Genomic DNA, 24,828 nt, shown 5'->3' with positions numbered 1-24,828 from the left:
GCATAATAATGACTTTTTTCACGTTTTTGATGTAGTTTGATATTACGTAAATATATTTATTTTTATCAATATTTCGATACTATTTCATGTAGTATCACGATATGTGCTTTGGCCTTCAAATCTCAGATTTTCGCATAAAATTGTATTTTTAGCAAGTTTTCTTGCATTTTGTTTCGTACTAAAAATCATCGAATTCAGCAATATTTTGACGTTTATCATCCCCTTTTCCTTTATGTGATATAAACAAAATATCATCGAATTAGGCAATATTTTGCCGTTTTTCTACGTTTTTGTGAATTTTCAGTTTATTGTTATTAACTCATTAAAAATACGAGAAAAATTAGACAAACACATAATTGATCAGAAAATAACCTTAAATACTTCATTTTCAATCATCTATTTGTTTCTTGTTAAAATACTGAGTAAGATATTGAAAAGGGGAGAAGTTCTGTTTTTATTGCATATATCGACGTTTCAGCCGGAATAGAGCGGTTTTACGTGTACATCTTCCATCGGTAATATAAATGGAAAATCAGGAACATTTTAGTTAATTCTAATGAAAACCCATTGATTTTTATCATTTGCATTTGAAACAACATTGTCATATGTCTTTTCTTGGATCTAAATAATACGAAACCTCGCTCTATGATATGAAGTTAAAATCCTCAAATATAGTAATATAGTGACTTTTTTAACGTTATTCATGTAGCGTGATTTTACGTATATATATTCGTTTTTACCAATATTTCGATACTATTTCATGTTTTCTAACAATATGTGATTTGGCCTTCAAATCTCAGAATTTCGCAAATTTTGCATTTTAAGCAAGTTTTCTTGTATTTTGTTTTGTACTAAAAATCATCGAATTTAGCAATATTTTGACCTTTATCATCCCCTTTTCCTTTATGTGATTTAAATAAAATATCATCGAATTAGGCAATATTTTGCCGTTTTTCCACGTTTTTGTGAATTTACAGTTTACTGTTATTATTTCATTAAATATACGAGAAAAATTATGCAAACACATAATTGATCAGAAAATAACCTTAAATACTTAATTTTCAATCATCTATTTGTTTCTCGTTAAAATACTGAGTAAGATATTGAAAAGGGGAGAAGTTCTATTTTTATTGCATATATCGACGTTTCGGCCGGATTAGAGAGGTTTTACGTGTACATCTTCCATCGGTAATATAAACGGAAAATCAGGAACATTTTAGTTAATTCTAATGAAAACACATTGATTTTCATCATTTGCATTTGAAACAACATTGTCATATGTCTTTTCTTGGATCTAAATAATACGAAACCTCGCTCTATGATTTGAAGTTAAAATCCTCAAATATTGTAATATAGTGACTTTTTTCACGTTATTCATGTAGTGTGATTTACGTATATATATTCGTTTTTACCAATATTTCGATACTACTTCATGTTTTCTAACAATATGTGATTTGGCCTTCAAATCTCAGAATTTCGCAAATTTAGCATTTTAAGCAAGTTTTCTTGCATTTTGTTTTGTACTAAAAATCATCGAATTGAGCAATATTTTCACCTTTATCATCCCCTTTTCCTTCATGTGATTTAAACAAAATATCATTGAATTAGGCAATATTTTGCCGTTTTTCCACGTTTTTGTGAATTTTCAGTTTATTGTTATTAACTCATTAAATATACGAGAAAAATTATGCAAACACATAATTGATCAGAAAATAACCTTAAATACTTCATTTTCAATCATCTATTTGTTTCTTGTTAAAATACTGAGTAAGATATTGAAAAGGGGAGAAGTTCTGTTTTTATTGCATATATCGATGTTTCAGCCGGATTACAGCGGTTTTACGTGTACATCTTCCATCGGTAATATAAACGGAAAATCAGGAACATTTTAGCTAATTCTAATGAAAACACATTGATTTTTATCATTTGCATTTGAAACAACATTGTCGTATGTCTTTTCTTGGATCTAAATAATACGAAACCTCGCTCTATGATTTGAAGTTAAAATCCTCAAATATAATAATATAGTGACTTCTCACGTTATTCATGTAGTGTGATTTTACGTATATATATTCGTTTTTACCAATATTTCGATACTACTTCATGTTTTCTAACAATATGTGATTTGGCGTTCAAATCTCAGAATTTCGCAAATTTTGCATTTTGAAGCAAGTTTTCTTGCATTTTGTTTTGTACTAAAAATCATCGAATATAGCAATATTTTTACCTTTATCATCCCCTTTTCCTTTATGTGATTTAAACAAAATATCATCGAATTAGGCAATATTTTGCCGTTTTTCCACGTTTATGTGAATTTTCAGTTTATTGTTATTAACTCATTAAATATACGAGAAAAATTATGCAAACACATAATTGATCAGAAAATAACCTTAAATACTTCATTTTCAATCATCTTTTTGTTTCTCGTTAAAATACTGAGTAAGATATTGAAAAGGGGAGAAGTTCTGTCTTTATTGCATATATCGACGTTTCAGCCGGATTAGAGTGGTTTTACGTGTACATCTTCCATCGGTAATATAAACGAAAAATTAGGAACATTTTAGGTAATTCTAATGAAAACACATTGATTTTTATCATTTGTATTGGAAGCAACATCTTTATACGTCTTTTCTAGGGTCTAAAAAATACGAAACGTCGCTCTATGATTCGAAGTTAAAATCCTCAAATTTGGCATAATAATGACTTTTTTCACGTTTTTGATGTAGTTTGATATTACGTAAATATATTTATTTTTATCAATATTTCGATACTATTTCATGTAGTATCACGATATGTGCTTTGGCCTTCAAATCTCAGATTTTCGCATAAAATTGTATTTTTAGCAAGTTTTCTTGCATTTTGTTTCGTACTAAAAATCATCGAATTCAGCAATATTTTGACGTTTATCATCCCCTTTTCCTTTATGTGATATAAACAAAATATCATCGAATTAGGCAATATTTTGCCGTTTTTCTACGTTTTTGTGAATTTTCAGTTTATTGTTATTAACTCATTAAAAATACGAGAAAAATTAGACAAACACATAATTGATCAGAAAATAACCTTAAATACTTCATTTTCAATCATCTATTTGTTTCTTGTTAAAATACTGAGTAAGATATTGAAAAGGGGAGAAGTTCTGTTTTTATTGCATATATCGACGTTTCAGCCGGAATAGAGCGGTTTTACGTGTACATCTTCCATCGGTAATATAAATGGAAAATCAGGAACATTTTAGTTAATTCTAATGAAAACCCATTGATTTTTATCATTTGCATTTGAAACAACATTGTCATATGTCTTTTCTTGGATCTAAATAATACGAAACCTCGCTCTATGATATGAAGTTAAAATCCTCAAATATAGTAATATAGTGACTTTTTTAACGTTATTCATGTAGCGTGATTTTACGTATATATATTCGTTTTTACCAATATTTCGATACTATTTCATGTTTTCTAACAATATGTGATTTGGCCTTCAAATCTCAGAATTTCGCAAATTTTGCATTTTAAGCAAGTTTTCTTGTATTTTGTTTTGTACTAAAAATCATCGAATTTAGCAATATTTTGACCTTTATCATCCCCTTTTCCTTTATGTGATTTAAATAAAATATCATCGAATTAGGCAATATTTTGCCGTTTTTCCACGTTTTTGTGAATTTACAGTTTATTGTTATTATTTCATTAAATATACGAGAAAAATTATGCAAACACATAATTGATCAGAAAATAACCTTAAATACTTAATTTTCAATCATCTATTTGTTTCTCGTTAAAATACTGAGTAAGATATTGAAAAGGGGAGAAGTTCTATTTTTATTGCATATATCGACGTTTCGGCCGGATTAGAGAGGTTTTACGTGTACATCTTCCATCGGTAATATAAACGGAAAATCAGGAACATTTTAGTTAATTCTAATGAAAATACATTGATTTTCATCATTTGCATTTGAAACAACATTGTCATATGTCTTTTCTTGGATCTAAATAATACGAAACCTCGCTCTATGATTTGAAGTTAAAATCCTCAAATATTGTAATATAGTGACTTTTTTCACGTTATTCATGTAGTGTGATTTACGTATATATATTCGTTTTTTACCAATATTTCGATACTACTTCATGTTTTCTAACAATATGTGATTTGGCCTTCAAATCTCAGAATTTCGCAAATTTAGCATTTTAAGCAAGTTTTCTTGCATTTTGTTTTGTACTAAAAATCATCGAATTGAGCAATATTTTCACCTTTATCATCCCCTTTTCCTTCATGTGATTTAAACAAAATATCATCGAATTAGGCAATATTTTGCCGTTTTTCCACGTTTATGTGAATTTTCAGTTTATTGTTATTAACTCATTAAATATACGAGAAAAATTATGCAAACACATAATTGATCAGAAAATAACCTTAAATACTTCATTTTCAATCATCTTTTTGTTTCTCGTTAAAATACTGAGTAAGATATTGAAAAGGGGAGAAGTTCTGTCTTTATTGCATATATCGACGTTTCAGCCGGATTAGAGTGGTTTTACGTGTACATCTTCCATCGGTAATATAAACGAAAAATTAGGAACATTTTAGGTAATTCTAATGAAAACACATTGATTTTTATCATTTGTATTGGAAGCAACATCTTTATACGTCTTTTCTAGGGTCTAAAAAATACGAAACGTCGCTCTATGATTCGAAGTTAAAATCCTCAAATTTGGCATAATAATGACTTTTTTCACGTTTTTGATGTAGTTTGATATTACGTAAATATATTTATTTTTATCAATATTTCGATACTATTTCATGTAGTATCACGATATGTGCTTTGGCCTTCAAATCTCAGATTTTCGCATAAAATTGTATTTTAAGCAAGTTTTCTTGCATTTTGTTTCGTACTAAAAATCATCGAATTCAGCAATATTTTGACGTTTATCATCCCCTTTTCCTTTATGTGATATAAACAAAATATCATCGAATTAGGCAATATTTTGCCGTTTTTCTACGTTTTTGTCAATTTTCAGTTTATTGTTATTAACTCATTAAATATACGAGAAAAATTAGGCAAACACATAATTGATCAGAAAATAACCTTAAATACTTCATTTTCAATCATCTATTTGTTTCTTGTTAAAATACTGAGTAAGATATTGAAAAGGGGAGAAGTTCTGTTTTTATTGCATATATCGACGTTTCAGCCGGATTAAAGCGGTTTTACGTGTACATCTTCCATCGGTAATATAAACGGAAAATCAGGAACATTTTAGTTAATTCTAATGAAAACACATTGATTTTTATCATTTGTATTGGAAGCAACATCTTTATACGTCTTTTCTAGGGTCTAAAAAATACGAAACGTCGCTCTATGATTCCAAGTTAAAAACCTCAAATTTGGTATAATAATGACTCTTTTCACGTTTTTGATGTAGTTTGATATTACGTAAATATATTAATTTTTACCAATATTTCGATACTATTTCATGTAGTATCACGATATGTGCATTGGCCTTCAAATCTCAGATTTTCGCATAAAATTGCATTTTAAGCAAGTTTTCTTGCATTTTGTTTCGTACTAAAAATCATCGAATTCAGCAATATTTTGACGTTTATCATCCCCTTTTCCTTTGTGTGATATAAACAAAATATCATCGAATTAGGCAATATTTTGCCGTTTTTCTACGTTTTTGTGAATTTTCAGTTTATTGTTATTAACTCATTATTATACGAGAAAAATTAGGCAAACACATAATTGATCAGAAAATAACCTTAAATACTTCATTTTCAATCATCTATTTGTTTCTTGTTAAAATACTGAGTAAGATATTGAAAAGGGGAGAAGTTCTGTTTTTATTGCATATATCGACGTTTCAGCCGGAATAGAGCGGTTTTACGTGTACATCTTCCATCGGTAATATAAATGGAAAATCAGGAACATTTTAGTCAATTCTAATGAAAACACATTGATTTTTATCATTTGTATTTGAAACAACATTGTTATATGTCTTTTCTTGGATCTAAATAATACGAAACCTCGCTCTATGATTTGAAGTTAAAATCCTCAAATATGGTAATATAGTGACTTTTTTCACGTTATTCATGTAGTGTGATTTTACGTATATATATTCGTTTTTACCAATATTTCGATACTACTTCATGTTTTCTCACGATATGTGATTTGGCCTTCAAATCTCAGAATTTTGCAAATTTTGCATTTTTAAGCAAGTTTTCTTGCATTTTGTTTTGTACTAAAAATCATCGAATTTAGCAATATTTTGACCTTTATGATCCCCTTTTCCTTTATGTGATTTAAACAAAATATCATCGAATTAGGCAATATTTTGTTGTTTTTCCACGTTTTTGTGAATTTTCAGTTTATTGTTATTAATTCATTAAATATACGATAAAAATTATGCAAACATTTAATTGATCAGAAAAAACTCTTAAATACTTCATTTTCAATGATCTATTTGTTTTTCGTTAAAATACTGAGTAAGATATTGAAAAGGGGAGAAGTTCTGTTTTTATTGCATATATCGACGTTTCAGCCGGATTAAAGCGGTTTTACGTGTACATCTTCCATCGGTAATTTAAACGGAAAATCAGGAACATTTTAGTTAATTCTAATGAAAACACATTGATTTTTATCATTTGTATTGGAAGCAACATCTTTATATGTCTTTTCTAGGGTCTAAAAAATACGAAACGTCGCTCTATGATTCCAAGTTAAAAACCTCAAATTTGGTATAATAATGACTCTTTTCACGTTTTTGATGTAGTTTGATATTACGTAAATATATTCATTTTTACCAATATTTCGATACTATTTCATGTAGTATCACGATATGTGCATTGGCCTTCAAATCTCAGATTTTCGCATAAAATTGCATTTTAAGCAAGTTTTCTTGCATATTGTTTCGTACTAAAAATCATCGAATTCAGCAATATTTTGACGTTTATCACCCCCTTTTCCTTTATGTGATATAAACAAAATTTCATCGAATTACGCAATATTTTGCTGTTTTTCTACGTTTTTGTGAGTTTTCACTTTATTGCTATTAATTCATTAAATATACGATAAAAATGATGCAAACACATAATTGATCAGAAAATAACCTTAAATACATTTTCAATCATCTATTTGTTTTTCGTTAAAATACTGAGTAAGACATTGAAAAGGGGAGAAATTCTGTTTTTATTGCATATGTAGACGTTTCAGCCGGATTAGAGCGGTTTTACGTGTACATCTTCGATCAGTAATATAAAGGGAAAATCAAGAACATTTTAGTTAATTCTAATGAAAACACATTGATTTTTATCATTTGCATTTGAAACAACATTGTCATATGTCTTTTCTTGGATCTAAATAATACGAAACCTCGCTTTATGATTTGAAGTTAAAATCCTCAAATATAATAATATAGTGACTTCTCACGTTATTCATGTAGTGTGATTTTACGTATATATATTCGTTTTTACCAATATTTCGATACTACTTCATGTTTTCTAACAATATGTGATTTGGCGTTCAAATCTCAGAATTTCGCAAATTTTGCATTTTGAAGCAAGTTTTCTTGCATTTTGTTTTGTACTAAAAATCATCGAATATAGCAATATTTTTACCTTTATCATCCCCTTTTCCTTTATGTGATTTAAACAAAATATCATCGAATTAGGCAATATTTTGCCGTTTTTCCACGTTTATGTGAATTTTCAGTTTATTGTTATTAACTCATTAAATATACAAGAAAAATTATGCAAACACATAATTGATCAGAAAATAACCTTAAATACTTCATTTTCAATCATCTTTTTGTTTCTCGTTAAAATAATGAGTAAGATATTGAAAAGGGGAGAAGTTCTGTCTTTATTGCATATATCGACGTTTCAGCCGGATTAGAGTGGTTTTACGTGTACATCTTCCATCGGTAATATAAACGAAAAATTAGGAACATTTTAGGTAATTCTAATGAAAACACATTGATTTTTATCATTTGTATTGGAAGCAACATCTTTATACGTCTTTTCTAGGGTCTAAAAAATACGAAACGTCGCTCTATGATTCGAAGTTAAAATCCTCAAATTTGGCATAATAATGACTTTTTTCACGTTTTTGATGTAGTTTGATATTACGTATATATATTTATTTTTATCAATATTTCGATACTATTTCATGTAGTATCACGATATGTGCTTTGGCCTTCAAATCTCAGATTTTCGCATAAAATTGTATTTTAAGCAAGTTTTCTTGCATTTTGTTTCGTACTAAAAATCATCGAATTCAGCAATATTTTGACGTTTATCATCCCCCTTTCCTTTATGTGATATAAACAAAATATCATCGAATTAGGCAATATTTTGCCGTTTTTCTACGTTTTTGTGAATTTTCAGTTTATTGTTATTAACTAATTAAATATACGAGAAAAATTAGACAAACACATAATTGATCAGAAAATAACCTTAAATACTTCATTTTCAATCATCTATTTGTTTCTTGTTAAAATACTGAGTAAGATTTTGAAAAGGAGAGAATTTCTGTTTTTATTGCATATATCGACGTTTCAGCAGGAATAGAGCGGTTTAACGTGTACATCTTCCATCGGTAATATAAATGGAAAATCAGGAACATTTTAGTCAATTCTAATGAAAACACATTGATTTTTATCATTTGTATTTGAAACAACATTGTTATATGTCTTTTCTTGGATCTAAATAATACGAAACCTCGCTCTATGATTTGAAGTTAAAATCCTCAAATATGGTAATATAGTGACTTTTTTCACGTTATTCATGTAGTGTGATTTCACATATATATATTCGTTTTTACCAATATTTCGATACTACTTCATGTTTTCTCACGATATGTGATTTGGCCTTCAAATCTCAGAATTTCGCAAATTTTGCATTTTTAAGCAAGTTTTCTTGCATTTTGTTTTGTACTAAAAATCATCGAATTTAGCAATATTTTGACCTTTATGATCCCCTTTTCCTTTATGTGATTTAAACAAAATATCATCGAATTAGGCAATATTTTGTTGTTTTTCCACGTTTTTGTGAATTTTCAGTTTATTGTTATTAATTCATTAAATATACGATAAAAATTATGCAAACACATAATTGATCAGAAAAAACTCTTAAATACTTCATTTTCAATGATCTATTTGTTTTTCGTTAAAATACTGAGTAAGATATTGAAAAGGGGAGAAGTTCTGTTTTTATTGCATATATCGACGTTTCAGCCGGATTAAAGCGGTTTTACGTGTACATCTTCCATCGGTAATATAAACGGAAAATCAGGAACATTTTAGTTAATTCTAATGAAAACACATTGATTTTTATCATTTGTATTGGAAGCAACATCTTTATACGTCTTTTCTAGGGTCTAAAAAATACGAAACGTCGCTCTATGATTCCAAGTTAAAAACCTCAAATTTGGTATAATAATGACTCTTTTCACGTTTTTGATGTAGTTTGATATTACGTAAATATATTCATTTTTACCAATATTTCGATACTATTTCATGTAGTATCACGATATGTGCATTGGCCTTCAAATCTCAGATTTTCGCATAAAATTGCATTTTAAGCAAGTTTTCTTGCATTTTGTTTCGTACTAAAAATCATCGAATTCAGCAATATTTTGACGTTTATCATCCCCTTTTCCTTTATGTGATATAAACAAAATATCATCGAATTAGGCAATATTTTGCCGTTTTTCTACGTTTTTGTGAATTTTCAGTTTATTGTTATTAACTCATTAAATATACGAGAAAAATTAGGCAAACACATAATTGATCAGAAAATAACCTTAAATACTTCATTTTCAATCATCTATTTGTTTCTTGTTAAAATACTGAGTAAGATATTGAAAAGGGGAGAAGTTCTGTTTTTATTGCATATATCGACGTTTCAGCCGGAATAGAGCGGTTTTACGTGTACATCTTCCATCGGTAATATAAATGGAAAATCAGGAACATTTTAGTCAATTCTAATGAAAACACATTGATTTTTATCATTTGTATTTGAAACAACATTGTTATATGTCTTTTCTTGGATCTAAATAATACGAAACCTCGCTCTATGATTTGAAGTTAAAATCCTCAAATATGGTAATATAGTGACTTTTTTCACGTTATTCATGTAGTGTGATTTTACGTATATATATTCGTTTTTACCAATATTTCGATACTACTTCATGTTTTCTCACGATATGTGATTTGGCCTTCAAATCTCAGAATTTCGCAAATTTTGCATTTTTAAGCAAGTTTTCTTGCATTTTGTTTTGTACTAAAAATCATCGAATTTAGCAATATTTTGACCTTTATGATCCCCTTTTCCTTTATGTGATTTAAACAAAATATCATCGAATTAGGCAATATTTTGTTGTTTTTCCACGTTTTTGTGAATTTTCAGTTTATTGTTATTAATTCATTAAATATACGATAAAAATTATGCAAACACATAATTGATCAGAAAAAACTCTTAAATACTTCATTTTCAATGATCTATTTGTTTTTCGTTAAAATACTGAGTAAGATATTGAAAAGGGGAGAAGTTCTGTTTTTATTGCATATATCGACGTTTCAGCCGGATTAAAGCGGTTTTACGTGTACATCTTCCATCGGTAATATAAACGGAAAATCAGGAACATTTTAGTTAATTCTAATGAAAACACATTGATTTTTATCATTTGTATTGGAAGCAACATCTTTATACGTCTTTTCTAGGGTCTAAAAAATACGAAACGTCGCTCTATGATTCCAAGTTAAAAACCTCAAATTTGGTATAATAATGACTCTTTTCACGTTTTTGATGTAGTTTGATATTACGTAAATATATTCATTTTTACCAATATTTCGATACTATTTCATGTAGTATCACGATATGTGCATTGGCCTTCAAATCTCAGATTTTCGCATAAAATTGCATTTTAAGCAAGTTTTCTTGCATTTTGTTTCGTACTAAAAATCATCGAATTCAGCAATATTTTGACGTTTATCACCCCCTTTTCCTTTATGTGATATAAACAAAATTTCATCGAATTACGCAATATTTTGCTGTTTTTCTACGTTTTTGTGAGTTTTCACTTTATTGCTATTAATTCATAAAATATACGATAAAAATGATGCAAACACATAATTGATCAGAAAATAACCTTAAATACATTTTCAATCATCTATTTGTTTTTCGTTAAAATACTGAGTAAGACATTGAAAAGGGGAGAAATTCTGTTTTTATTGCATATGTAGACGTTTCAGCCGGATTAGAGCGGTTTTACGTGTACATCTTCCATCGGTAATATAAAGGGAAAATCAAGAACATTTTAGTTAATTCTAATGAAAACACATTGATTTTTATCATTTGCATTTGAAACAACATTGTCATATGTCTTTTCTTGGATCTAAATAATACGAAACCTCGCTCTATGATTTGAAGTTAAAATCCTCAAATATAATAATATAGTGACTTCTCACGTTATTCATGTAGTGTGATTTTACGTATATATATTCGTTTTTACCAATATTTCGATACTACTTCATGTTTTCTAACAATATGTGATTTGGCGTTCAAATCTCAGAATCTCGCAAATTTTGCATTTTGAAGCAAGTTTTCTTGCATTTTGTTTTGTACTAAAAATCATCGAATATAGCAATATTTTTACCTTTATCATCCCCTTTTCCTTTATGTGATATAAACAAAATATCATCGAATTAGGCAATATTTTGCCGTTTTTCCACGTTTATGTGAATTTTCAGTTTATTGTTATTAACTCATTAAATATACAAGAAAAATTATGCAAACACATAATTGATCAGAAAATAACCTTAAATACTTCATTTTCAATCATCTTTTTGTTTCTCGTTAAAATACTGAGTAAGATATTGAAAAGGGGAGATGTTCTGTCTTTATTGCATATATCGACGTTTCAGCCGGATTAGAGTGGTTTTACGTGTACATCTTCCATCGGTAATATAAACGAAAAATTAGGAACATTTTAGGTAATTCTAATGAAAACACATTGATTTTTATCATTTGTATTGGAAGCAACATCTTTATACGGTTTTTTTAGGGTCTAAAAAATACGAAACGGCGCTCCATGATTCGAAGTTAAAATCCTCAAATTTGGCATAATAATGACTTTTTTCACGTTTTTGATGTAGTTTGATATTACGTAAATATATTTATTTTTATCAATATTTCGATACTATTTCATGTAGTATCGCGATATGTGCTTTGGCCTTCAAATCTCAGATTTTCGCATAAAATTGTATTTTAAGCAAGTTTTCTTGCATTTTGTTTCGTACTAAAAATCATCGAATTCAGCAATATTTTGACGTTTATCATCCCCTTTTCCTTTATGTGATATAAACAAAATATCATCGAATTAGGCAATATTTTGCCGTTTTTCTACGTTTATGTGAATTTTCAGTTTATTGTTATTAACTCATTAAATATACGAGAAAAATTAGGCAAACACATAATTGATCAGAAAATAACCTTAAATACTTCATTTTCAATCATCTATTTGTTTCTTGTTAAAATACTGAGTAAGATATTAAAAAGGGGAGAAGTTCTGTTTTTATTGCATATATCGACGTTTCAGCCGGAATAGAGCGGTTTTACGTGTACATCTTCCATCGGTAATATAAATGGAAAATCAGGAACATTTTAGTCAATTCTAATGAAAACACATTGATTTTTATCATTTGTATTTGAAACAACATTGTTATATGTCTTTTCTTGGATCTAAATAATACGAAACCTCGCTCTATGATTTGAAGTTAAAATCCTCAAATATGAACATAAGAACATAAGAACAAAGGTAACTGCAGAAGGCCTATTGGCCCATACGAGGCAGCTCCTATTCTATAACCACCCAATCCCACTCATATACTTGTCCAACCCGTGCTTGAAACAATCGAGGGACCCCACCTCCACAATGTTACGCGGCAATTGGTTCCACAAATCAACAACCCTGTTACTGAACCAGTATTTACCCAAGTCTTTCCTAAATCTAAACTTATCCAACTTATATCCATTGTTTCGTGTTCTGTCCTGTGTTGATACTTTTAATACCCTATTAATATCCCCCCGGTTATGTCCATTCGTCCACTTGTAAACCTCTATCATGTCACCCCTAACTCTTCGCCTTTCCAGTGAATGCAACTTAAGCTTTGTTAATCTTTCTTCATATGAAAGATTTCTAATTTGGGGAATTAACTTAGTCATCCTACGCTGGACACGTTCAAGTGAATTTATATCCATTCTATAATATGGCGACCAAAACTGAACTGCATAATCTAAATGGGGCCTAACTAGAGCAAGATATAGCTTGAGAACCACACCAGGTGTCTTGTTACTAACGCTGCGATTAATAAATCCAAGTGTCCGATTTGCCTTATTACGAACATTTATGCATTGATCCTTTTGTTTTAAATTCTTACTAATCATAACTCCCAGCAATATATATATAGTGACTTTTTTCACGTTATTCATGTAGTGTGATTTTACATATATATATTCGTTTTTACCAATATTTCGATACTACTTCATGTTTTCTCACGATATGTGATTTGGCCTTCAAATCTCAGAATTTCGCAAATTTTGCATTTTTAAGCAAGTTTTCTTGCATTTTGTTTTGTACTAAAAATCATCGAATTTAGCAATATTTTGACCTTTATGATCCCCTTTTCCTTTATGTGATTTAAACAAAATATCATCGAATTAGGCAATATTTTGTTGTTTTTCCACGTTTTTGTGAATTTTCAGTTTATTGTTATTAATTCATTAAATATACGATAAAAATTATGCAAACACATAATTGATCAGAAAAAACTCTTAAATACTTCATTTTCAATGATCTATTTGTTTTTCGTTAAAATACTGAGTAAGATATTGAAAAGGGGAGAAGTTCTGTTTTTATTGCATATATCGACGTTTCAGCCGGATTAAAGCGGTTTTACGTGTACATCTTCCATCGGTAATATAAACGGAAAATCAGGAACATTTTAGTTAATTCTAATGAAAACACATTGATTTTTATCATTTGTATTGGAAGCAACATCTTTATACGTCTTTTCTAGGGTCTAAAAAATACGAAACGTCGCTCTATGATTCCAAGATAAAACCTCAAATTTGGTATAATAATGACTCTTTTCACGTTTTTGATGTAGTTTGATATTACGTAAATATATTCATTTTTACCAATATTTCGATACTATTTCATGTAGTATCACGATATGTGCATTGGCCTTCAAATCTCAGATTTTCGCATAAAATTGCATTTTAAGCAAGTTTTCTTGCATTTTGTTTCGTACTAAAAATCATCGAATTCAGCAATATTTTGACGTTTATCACCCCCTTTTCCTTTATGTGATATAAACAAAATTTCATCGAATTACGCAATATTTTGCTGTTTTTCTACGTTTTTGTGAGTTTTCACTTTATTGCTATTAATTCATTAAATATACGATAAAAATGATGCAAACACATAATTGATCAGAAAATAACCTTAAATACATTTTCAATCATCTATTTGTTTTTCGTTAAAATACTGAGTAAGATATTCAAAGGGGAGAAGTTCTATTTTTATTGCATATATCGACGTTTCGGCCGGATTAGAGAGGTTTTACGTGTACATCTTCCATCGGTAATATAAACGGAAAATCAGGAACATTTTAGTTAATTCTAATGAAAATACATTGATTTTCATCATTTGCATTTGAAACAACATTGTCATATGTCTTTTCTTGGATCTAAATAATACGAAACCTCGCTCTATGATTTGAAGTTAAAATCCTCAAATATTGTAATATAGTGACTTTTTTCACGTTATTCATGTAGTGTGATTTACGTATATATATTCGTTTTTTACCAATATTTCGATACTACTTCATGTTTTCTAACAATATGTGATTTGGCCTTCAAATCTCAGAATTTCGCAAATTTAGCATTTTAAGCAAGTTTTCTTGCATTTTGTTTTGTACTAAAAATCATCGAATTGAGCAATATTTTCACCTTTATCATCCCCTTTTCCTTCATGTGATTTAAACAAAATATCATCGAATTAGGCAATATTTTGCCGTTTTTCCACGTTTATGTGAATTTTCAGTTTATTGTTATTAACTCATTAAATATACGAGAAAAATTATGCAAACACATAATTGATCAGAAAATAACCTTAAATACTTCATTTTCAATCATCTTTTTGTTTCTCGTTAAAATACTGAGTAAGATATTGAAAAGGGGAGAAGTTCTGTCTTTATTGCATATATCGACGTTTCAGCCGGATTAGAGTGGTTTTACGTGTACATCTTCCATCGGTAATATAAACGAAAAATTAGGAACATTTTAGGTAATTCTAATGAAAACACATTGATTTTTATCATTTGTATTGGAAGCAACATCTTTATACGTCTTTTCTAGGGTCTAAAAAATACGAAACGTCGCTCTATGATTCGAAGTTAAAATCCTCAAATTTGGCATAATAATGACTTTTTTCACGTTTTTGATGTAGTTTGATATTACGTAAATATATTTATTTTTATCAATATTTCGATACTATTTCATGTAGTATCACGATATGTGCTTTGGCCTTCAAATCTCAGATTTTCGCATAAAATTGTATTTTAAGCAAGTTTTCTTGCATTTTGTTTCGTACTAAAAATCATCGAATTCAGCAATATTTTGACGTTTATCATCCCCTTTTCCTTTATGTGATATAAACAAAATATCATCGAATTAGGCAATATTTTGCCGTTTTTCTACGTTTTTGTGAATTTTCAGTTTATTGTTATTAACTCATTAAATATACGAGAAAAATTAGGCAAACACATAATTGATCAGAAAATAACCTTAAATACTTCATTTTCAATCATCTATTTGTTTCTTGTTAAAATACTGAGTAAGATATTAAAAAGGGGAGAAGTTCTGTTTTTATTGCATATATCGACGTTTCAGCCGGAATAGAGCGGTTTTACGTGTACATCTTCCATCGGTAATATAAATGGAAAATCAGGAACATTTTAGTCAATTCTAATGAAAACACATTGATTTTTATCATTTGTATTTGAAACAACATTGTTATATGTCTTTTCTTGGATCTAAATAATACGAAACCTCGCTCTATGATTTGAAGTTAAAATCCTCAAATATGAACATAAGAACATAAGAACAAAGGTAACTGCAGAAGGCCTATTGGCCCATACGAGGCAGCTCCTATTCTATAACCACCCAATCCCACTCATATACTTGTCCAACCCGTGCTTGAAACAATCGAGGGACCCCACCTCCACAATGTTACGCGGCAATTGGTTCCACAAATCAACAACCCTGTTACTGAACCAGTATTTACCCAAGTCTTTCCTAAATCTAAACTTATCCAACTTATATCCATTGTTTCGTGTTCTGTCCTGTGTTGATACTTTTAATACCCTATTAATATCCCCCCGGTTATGTCCATTCGTCCACTTGTAAACCTCTATCATGTCACCCCTAACTCTTCGCCTTTCCAGTGAATGCAACTTAAGCTTTGTTAATCTTTCTTCATATGAAAGATTTCTAATTTGGGGAATTAACTTAGTCATCCTACGCTGGACACGTTCAAGTGAATTTATATCCATTCTATAATATGGCGACCAAAACTGAACTGCATAATCTAAATGGGGCCTAACTAGAGCAAGATATAGCTTGAGAACCACACCAGGTGTCTTGTTACTAACGCTGCGATTAATAAATCCAAGTGTCCGATTTGCCTTATTACGAACATTTATGCATTGATCCTTTTGTTTTAAATTCTTACTAATCATAACTCCCAGCAATATATATATAGTGACTTTTTTCACGTTATTCATGTAGTGTGATTTTACATATATATATTCGTTTTTACCAATATTTCGATACTACTTCATGTTTTCTCACGATATGTGATTTGGCCTTCAAATCTCAGAATTTCGCAAATTTTGCATTTTTAAGCAAGTTTTCTTGCATTTTGTTTTGTACTAAAAATCATCGAATTTAGCAATATTTTGACCTTTATGATCCCCTTTTCCTTTATGTGATTTAAACAAAATATCATCGAATTAGGCAATATTTTGTTGTTTTTCCACGTTTTTGTGAATTTTCAGTTTATTGTTATTAATTCATTAAATATACGATAAAAATTATGCAAACACATAATTGATCAGAAAAAACTCTTAAATACTTCATTTTCAATGATCTATTTGTTTTTCGTTAAAATACTGAGTAAGATATTGAAAAGGGGAGAAGTTCTGTTTTTATTGCATATATCGACGTTTCAGCCGGATTAAAGCGGTTTTACGTGTACATCTTCCATCGGTAATATAAACGGAAAATCAGGAACATTTTAGTTAATTCTAATGAAAACACATTGATTTTTATCATTTGTATTGGAAGCAACATCTTTATACGTCTTTTCTAGGGTCTAAAAAATACGAAACGTCGCTCTATGATTCCAAGATAAAACCTCAAATTTGGTATAATAATGACTCTTTTCACGTTTTTGATGTAGTTTGATATTACGTAAATATATTCATTTTTACCAATATTTCGATACTATTTCATGTAGTATCACGATATGTGCATTGGCCTTCAAATCTCAGATTTTCGCATAAAATTGCATTTTAAGCAAGTTTTCTTGCATTTTGTTTCGTACTAAAAATCATCGAATTCAGCAATATTTTGACGTTTATCACCCCCTTTTCCTTTATGTGATATAAACAAAATTTCATCGAATTACGCAATATTTTGCTGTTTTTCTACGTTTTTGTGAGTTTTCACTTTATTGCTATTAATTCATTAAATATACGATAAAAATGATGCAAACACATAATTGATCAGAAAATAACCTTAAATACATTTTCAATCATCTATTTGTTTTTCGTTAAAATACTGAGTAAGATATTGAAAAGGGGAGAAGTTCTATTTTTATTGCATATATCGACGTTTCGGCCGGATTAGAGAGGTTTTACGTGTACATCTTCCATCGGTAATATAAACGGAAAATCAGGAACATTTTAGTTAATTCTAATGAAAATACATTGATTTTCATCATTTGCATTTGAAACAACATTGTCATATGTCTTTTCTTGGATCTAAATAATACGAAACCTCGCTCTATGATTTGAAGTTAAAATCCTCAAATATTGTAATATAGTGACTTTTTTCACGTTATTCATGTAGTGTGATTTACGTATATATATTCGTTTTTTACCAATATTTCGATACTACTTCATGTTTTCTAACAATATGTGATTTGGCCTTCAAATCTCAGAATTTCGCAAATTTAGCATTTTAAGCAAGTTTTCTTGCATTTTGTTTTGTACTAAAAATCATCGAATTGAGCAATATTTTCACCTTTATCATCCCCTTTTCCTTCATGTGATTTAAACAAAATATCATCGAATTAGGCAATATTTTGCCGTTTTTCCACGTTTATGTGAATTTTCAGTTTATTGTTATTAACTCATTAAATATACGAGAAAAATTATGCAAACACATAATTGATCAGAAAATAACCTTAAATACTTCATTTTCAATCATCTTTTTGTTTCTCGTTAAAATACTGAGTAAGATATTGAAAAGGGGAGAAGTTCTGTCTTTATTGCATATATCGACGTTTCAGCCGGATTAGAGTGGTTTTACGTGTACATCTTCCATCGGTAATATAAACGAAAAATTAGGAACATTTTAGGTAATTCTAATGAAAACACATTGATTTTTATCATTTGTATTGGAAGCAACATCTTTATACGTCTTTTCTAGGGTCTAAAAAATACGAAACGTCGCTCTATGATTCGAAGTTAAAATCCTCAAATTTGGCATAATAATGACTTTTTTCACGTTTTTGATGTAGTTTGATATTACGTAAATATATTTATTTTTATCAATATTTCGATACTATTTCATGTAGTATCACGATATGTGCTTTGGCCTTCAAATCTCAGATTTTCGCATAAAATTGTATTTTAAGCAAGTTTTCTTGCATTTTGTTTCGTACTAAAAATCATCGAATTCAGCAATATTTTGACGTTTATCATCCCCTTTTCCTTTATGTGATATAAACAAAATATCATCGAATTAGGCAATATTTTGCCGTTTTTCTACGTTTTTGTGAATTTTCAGTTTATTGTTATTAACTCATTAAATATACGAGAAAAATTAGGCAAACACATAATTGATCAGAAAATAACCTTAAATACTTCATTTTCAATCATCTATTTGTTTCTTGTTAAAATACTGAGTAAGATATTGAAAAGGGGAGAAGTTCTGTTTTTATTGCATATATCGACGTTTCAGCCGGAATAGAGCGGTTTTACGTGTACATCTTCCATCGGTAATATAAATGGAAAATCAGGAACATTTTAGTCAATTCTAATGAAAACACATTGATTTTTATCATTTGTATTTGAAACAACATTGTTATATGTCTTTTCTTGGATCTAAATAATACGAAACCTCGCTCTATGATTTGAAGGTAAAATCCTCAAATATGGTAATATAGTGACTTTTTTCACGTTATTCATGTAGTGTGATTTTACGTATATATATTCGTTTTTACCAATATTTCGATACTACTTCATGTTTTCTCACGATATGTGATTTGGCCTTCAAATCTCAGAATTTCGCAAATTTTGCATTTTTAAGCAAGTTTTCTTGCATTTTGTTTTGTACTAAAAATCATCGAATTTAGCAATATTTTGACCTTTATGATCCCCTTTTCCTTTATGTGATTTAAACAAAATATCATCGAATTAGGCAATATTTTGTTGTTTTTCCACGTTTTTGTGAATTTTCAGTTTATTGTTATTAATTCATTAAATATACGATAAAAATTATGCAAACACATAATTGATCAGAAAAAAACTCTTAAATACTTCATTTTCAATGATCTATTTGTTTTTCGTTAAAATACTGAGTAAGATATTGAAAAGGGGAGAAGTTCTGTTTTTATTGCATATATCGACGTTTCAGCCGGATTAAAGCGGTTTTACGTGTACATCTTCCATCGGTAATATAAACGGAAAATCAGGAACATTTTAGTTAATTCTAATGAAAACACATTGATTTTTATCATTTGTATTGGAAGCAACATCTTTATACGTCTTTTCTAGGGTCTAAAAAATACGAAACGTCGCTCTATGATTCCAAGTTAAAAACCTCAAATTTGGTATAATAATGACTCTTTTCACGTTTTTGATGTAGTTTGATATTACGTAAATATATTCATTTTTACCAATATTTCGATACTATTTCATGTAGTATCACGATATGTGCATTGGCCTTCAAATCTCAGATTTTCGCATAAAATTGCATTTTAAGCAAGTTTTCTTGCATTTTGTTTCGTACTAAAAATCATCGAATTCAGCAATATTTTGACGTTTATCACCCCCTTTTCCTTTATGTGATATAAACAAAATTTCATCGAATTACGCAATATTTTGCTGTTTTTCTACGTTTTTGTGAGTTTTCACTTTATTGCTATTAATTCATAAAATATACGATAAAAATGATGCAAACACATAATTGATCAGAAAATAACCTTAAATACATTTTCAATCATCTATTTGTTTTTCGTTAAAATACTGAGTAAGACATTGAAAAGGGGAGAAATTCTGTTTTTATTGCATATGTAGACGTTTCAGCCGGATTAGAGCGGTTTTACGTGTACATCTTCCATCGGTAATATAAAGGGAAAATCAAGAACATTTTAGTTAATTCTAATGAAAACACATTGATTTTTATCATTTGCATTTGAAACAACATTGTCATATGTCTTTTCTTGGATCTAAATAATACGAAACCTCGCTTTATGATTTGAAGTTAAAATCCTCAAATATAATAATATAGTGACTTCTCACGTTATTCATGTAGTGTGATTTTACGTATATATATTCGTTTTTACCAATATTTTGATACTACTTCATGTTTTCTAACAATATGTGATTTGGCGTTCAAATCTCAGAATTTCGCAAATTTTGCATTTTGAAGCAAGTTTTCTTGCATTTTGTTTTGTACTAAAAATCATCGAATATAGCAATATTTTTACCTTTATCATCCCCTTTTCCTTTATGTGATTTAAACAAAATATCATCGAATTAGGCAATATTTTGCCGTTTTTCCACGTTTATGTGAATTTTCAGTTTATTGTTATTAACTCATTAAATATACAAGAAAAATTATGCAAACACATAATTGATCAGAAAATAACCTTAAATACTTCATTTTCAATCATCTTTTTGTTTCTCGTTAAAATACTGAGTAAGATATTGAAAAGGGGAGAAGTTCTGTCTTTATTGCATATATCGACGTTTCAGCCGGATTAGAGTGGTTTTACGTGTACATCTTCCATCGGTAATATAAACGAAAAATTAGGAACATTTTAGGTAATTCTAATGAAAACACATTGATTTTTATCATTTGTATTGGAAGCAACATCTTTATACGTCTTTTCTAGGGTCTAAAAAATACGAAACGTCGCTCTATGATTCGAAGTTAAAATCCTCAAATTTGGCATAATAATGACTTTTTTCACGTTTTTGATGTAGTTTGATATTACGTATATATATTTATTTTTATCAATATTTCGATACTATTTCATGTAGTATCACGATATGTGCTTTGGCCTTCAAATCTCAGATTTTCGCATAAAATTGTATTTTAAGCAAGTTTTCTTGCATTTTGTTTCGTACTAAAAATCATCGAATTCAGCAATATTTTGACGTTTATCATCCCCCTTTCCTTTATGTGATATAAACAAAATATCATCGAATTAGGCAATATTTTGCCGTTTTTCTACGTTTTTGTGAATTTTCAGTTTATTGTTATTAACTAATTAAATATACGAGAAAAATTAGACAAACACATAATTGATCAGAAAATAACCTTAAATACTTCATTTTCAATCATCTATTTGTTTCTTGTTAAAATACTGAGTAAGATTTTGAAAAGGAGAGAATTTCTGTTTTTATTGCATATATCGACGTTTCAGCAGGAATAGAGCGGTTTTACGTGTACATCTTCCATCGGTAATATAAATGGAAAATCAGGAACATTTTAGTCAATTCTAATGAAAACACATTGATTTTTATCATTTGTATTTGAAACAACATTGTTATATGTCTTTTCTTGGATCTAAATAATACGAAACCTCGCTCTATGATTTGAAGTTAAAATCCTCAAATATGGTAATATAGTGACTTTTTTCACGTTATTCATGTAGTGTGATTTCACATATATATATTCGTTTTTACCAATATTTCGATACTACTTCATGTTTTCTCACGATATGTGATTTGGCCTTCAAATCTCAGAATTTCGCAAATTTTGCATTTTTAAGCAAGTTTTCTTGCATTTTGTTTTGTACTAAAAATCATCGAATTTAGCAATATTTTGACCTTTATGATCCCCTTTTCCTTTATGTGATTTAAACAAAATATCATCGAATTAGGCAATATTTTGTTGTTTTTCCACGTTTTTGTGAATTTTCAGTTTATTGTTATTAATTCATTAAATATACGATAAAAATTATGCAAACACATAATTGATCAGAAAAAACTCTTAAATACTTCATTTTCAATGATCTATTTGTTTTTCGTTAAAATACTGAGTAAGATATTGAAAAGGGGAGAAGTTCTGTTTTTATTGCATATATCGACGTTTCAGCCGGATTAAAGCGGTTTTACGTGTACATCTTCCATCGGTAATATAAACGGAAAATCAGGAACATTTTAGTTAATTCTAATGAAAGCACATTGATTTTTATCATTTGTATTGGAAGCAACATCTTTATACGTCTTTTCTAGGGTCTAAAAAATACGAAACGTCGCTCTATGATTCCAAGTTAAAAACCTCAAATTTGGTATAATAATGACTTTTCACGTTTTTGATGTAGTTTGATATTACGTAAATATATTCATTTTTACCAATATTTCGATACTATTTCATGTAGTATCACGATATGTGCATTGGCCTTCAAATCTCAGATTTTCGCATAAAATTGCATTTTAAGCAAGTTTTCTTGCATTTTGTTTCGTACTAAAAATCATCGAATTCAGCAATATTTTGACGTTTATCATCCCCTTTTCCTTTATGTGATATAAACAAAACATCATCGAATTAGGCAATATTTTGCCGTTTTTCTACGTTTTTGTGAATTTTCAGTTTATTGTTATTAACTCATTAAATATACGAGAAAAATTAGGCAAACACATAATTGATCAGAAAATAACCTTAAATACTTCATTTTCAATCATCTATTTGTTTCTTGTTAAAATACTGAGTAAGATATTGAAAAGGGGAGAAGTTCTGTTTTTATTGCATATATCGACGTTTCAGCCGGAATAGAGCGGTTTTACGTGTACATCTTCCATCGGTAATATAAATGGAAAATCAGGAACATTTTAGTCAATTCTAATGAAAACACATTGATTTTTATCATTTGTATTTGAAACAACATTGTTATATGTCTTTTCTTGGATCTAAATAATACGAAACCTCGCTCTATGATTTGAAGTTAAAATCCTCAAATATGGTAATATAGTGACTTTTTTCACGTTATTCATGTAGTGTGATTTTACGTATATATATTCGTTTTTACCAATATTTCGATACTACTTCATGTTTTCTCACGATATGTGATTTGGCCTTCAAATCTCAGAATTTCGCAAATTTTGCATTTTTAAGCAAGTTTTCTTGCATTTTGTTTTGTACTAAAAATCATCGAATTTAGCAATATTTTGACCTTTATGATCCCCTTTTCCTTTATGTGATTTAAACAAAATATCATCGAATTAGGCAATATTTTGTTGTTTTTCCACGTTTTTGTGAATTTTCAGTTTATTGTTATTAATTCATTAAATATACGATAAAAATTATGCAAACACATAATTGATCAGAAAAAACTCTTAAATACTTCATTTTCAATGATCTATTTGTTTTTCGTTAAAATACTGAGTAAGATATTGAAAAGGGGAGAAGTTCTGTTTTTATTGCATATATCGACGTTTCAGCCGGATTAAAGCGGTTTTACGTGTACATCTTCCATCGGTAATATAAACGGAAAATCAGGAACATTTTAGTTAATTCTAATGAAAACACATTGATTTTTATCATTTGTATTGGAAGCAACATCTTTATACGTCTTTTCTAGGGTCTAAAAAATACGAAACGTCGCTCTATGATTCCAAGTTAAAAACCTCAAATTTGGTATAATAATGACTCTTTTCACGTTTTTGATGTAGTTTGATATTACGTAAATATATTCATTTTTACCAATATTTCGATACTATTTCATGTAGTATCACGATATGTGCATTGGCCTTCAAATCTCAGATTTTCGCATAAAATTGCATTTTAAGCAAGTTTTCTTGCATTTTGTTTCGTACTAAAAATCATCGAATTCAGCAATATTTTGACGTTTATCACCCCCTTTTCCTTTATGTGATATAAACAAAATTTCATCGAATTACGCAATATTTTGCTGTTTTTCTACGTTTTTGTGAGTTTTCACTTTATTGCTATTAATTCATAAAATATACGATAAAAATGATGCAAACACATAATTGATCAGAAAATAACCTTAAATACATTTTCAATCATCTATTTGTTTTTCGTTAAAATACTGAGTAAGACATTGAAAAGGGGAGAAATTCTGTTTTTATTGCATATGTAGACGTTTCAGCCGGATTAGAGCGGTTTTACGTGTACATCTTCCATCGGTAATATAAAGGGAAAATCAAGAACATTTTAGTTAATTCTAATGAAAACACATTGATTTTTATCATTTGCATTTGAAACAACATTGTCATATGTCTTTTCTTG

Source organism: Procambarus clarkii, chromosome 54 (genome assembly GCF_040958095.1).
Source record: "Procambarus clarkii isolate CNS0578487 chromosome 54, FALCON_Pclarkii_2.0, whole genome shotgun sequence".
In the NCBI taxonomy this organism is placed as follows: Eukaryota; Metazoa; Arthropoda; class Malacostraca; order Decapoda; family Cambaridae; genus Procambarus; species Procambarus clarkii.
This window is presented reverse-complemented; position numbering follows the sequence as displayed.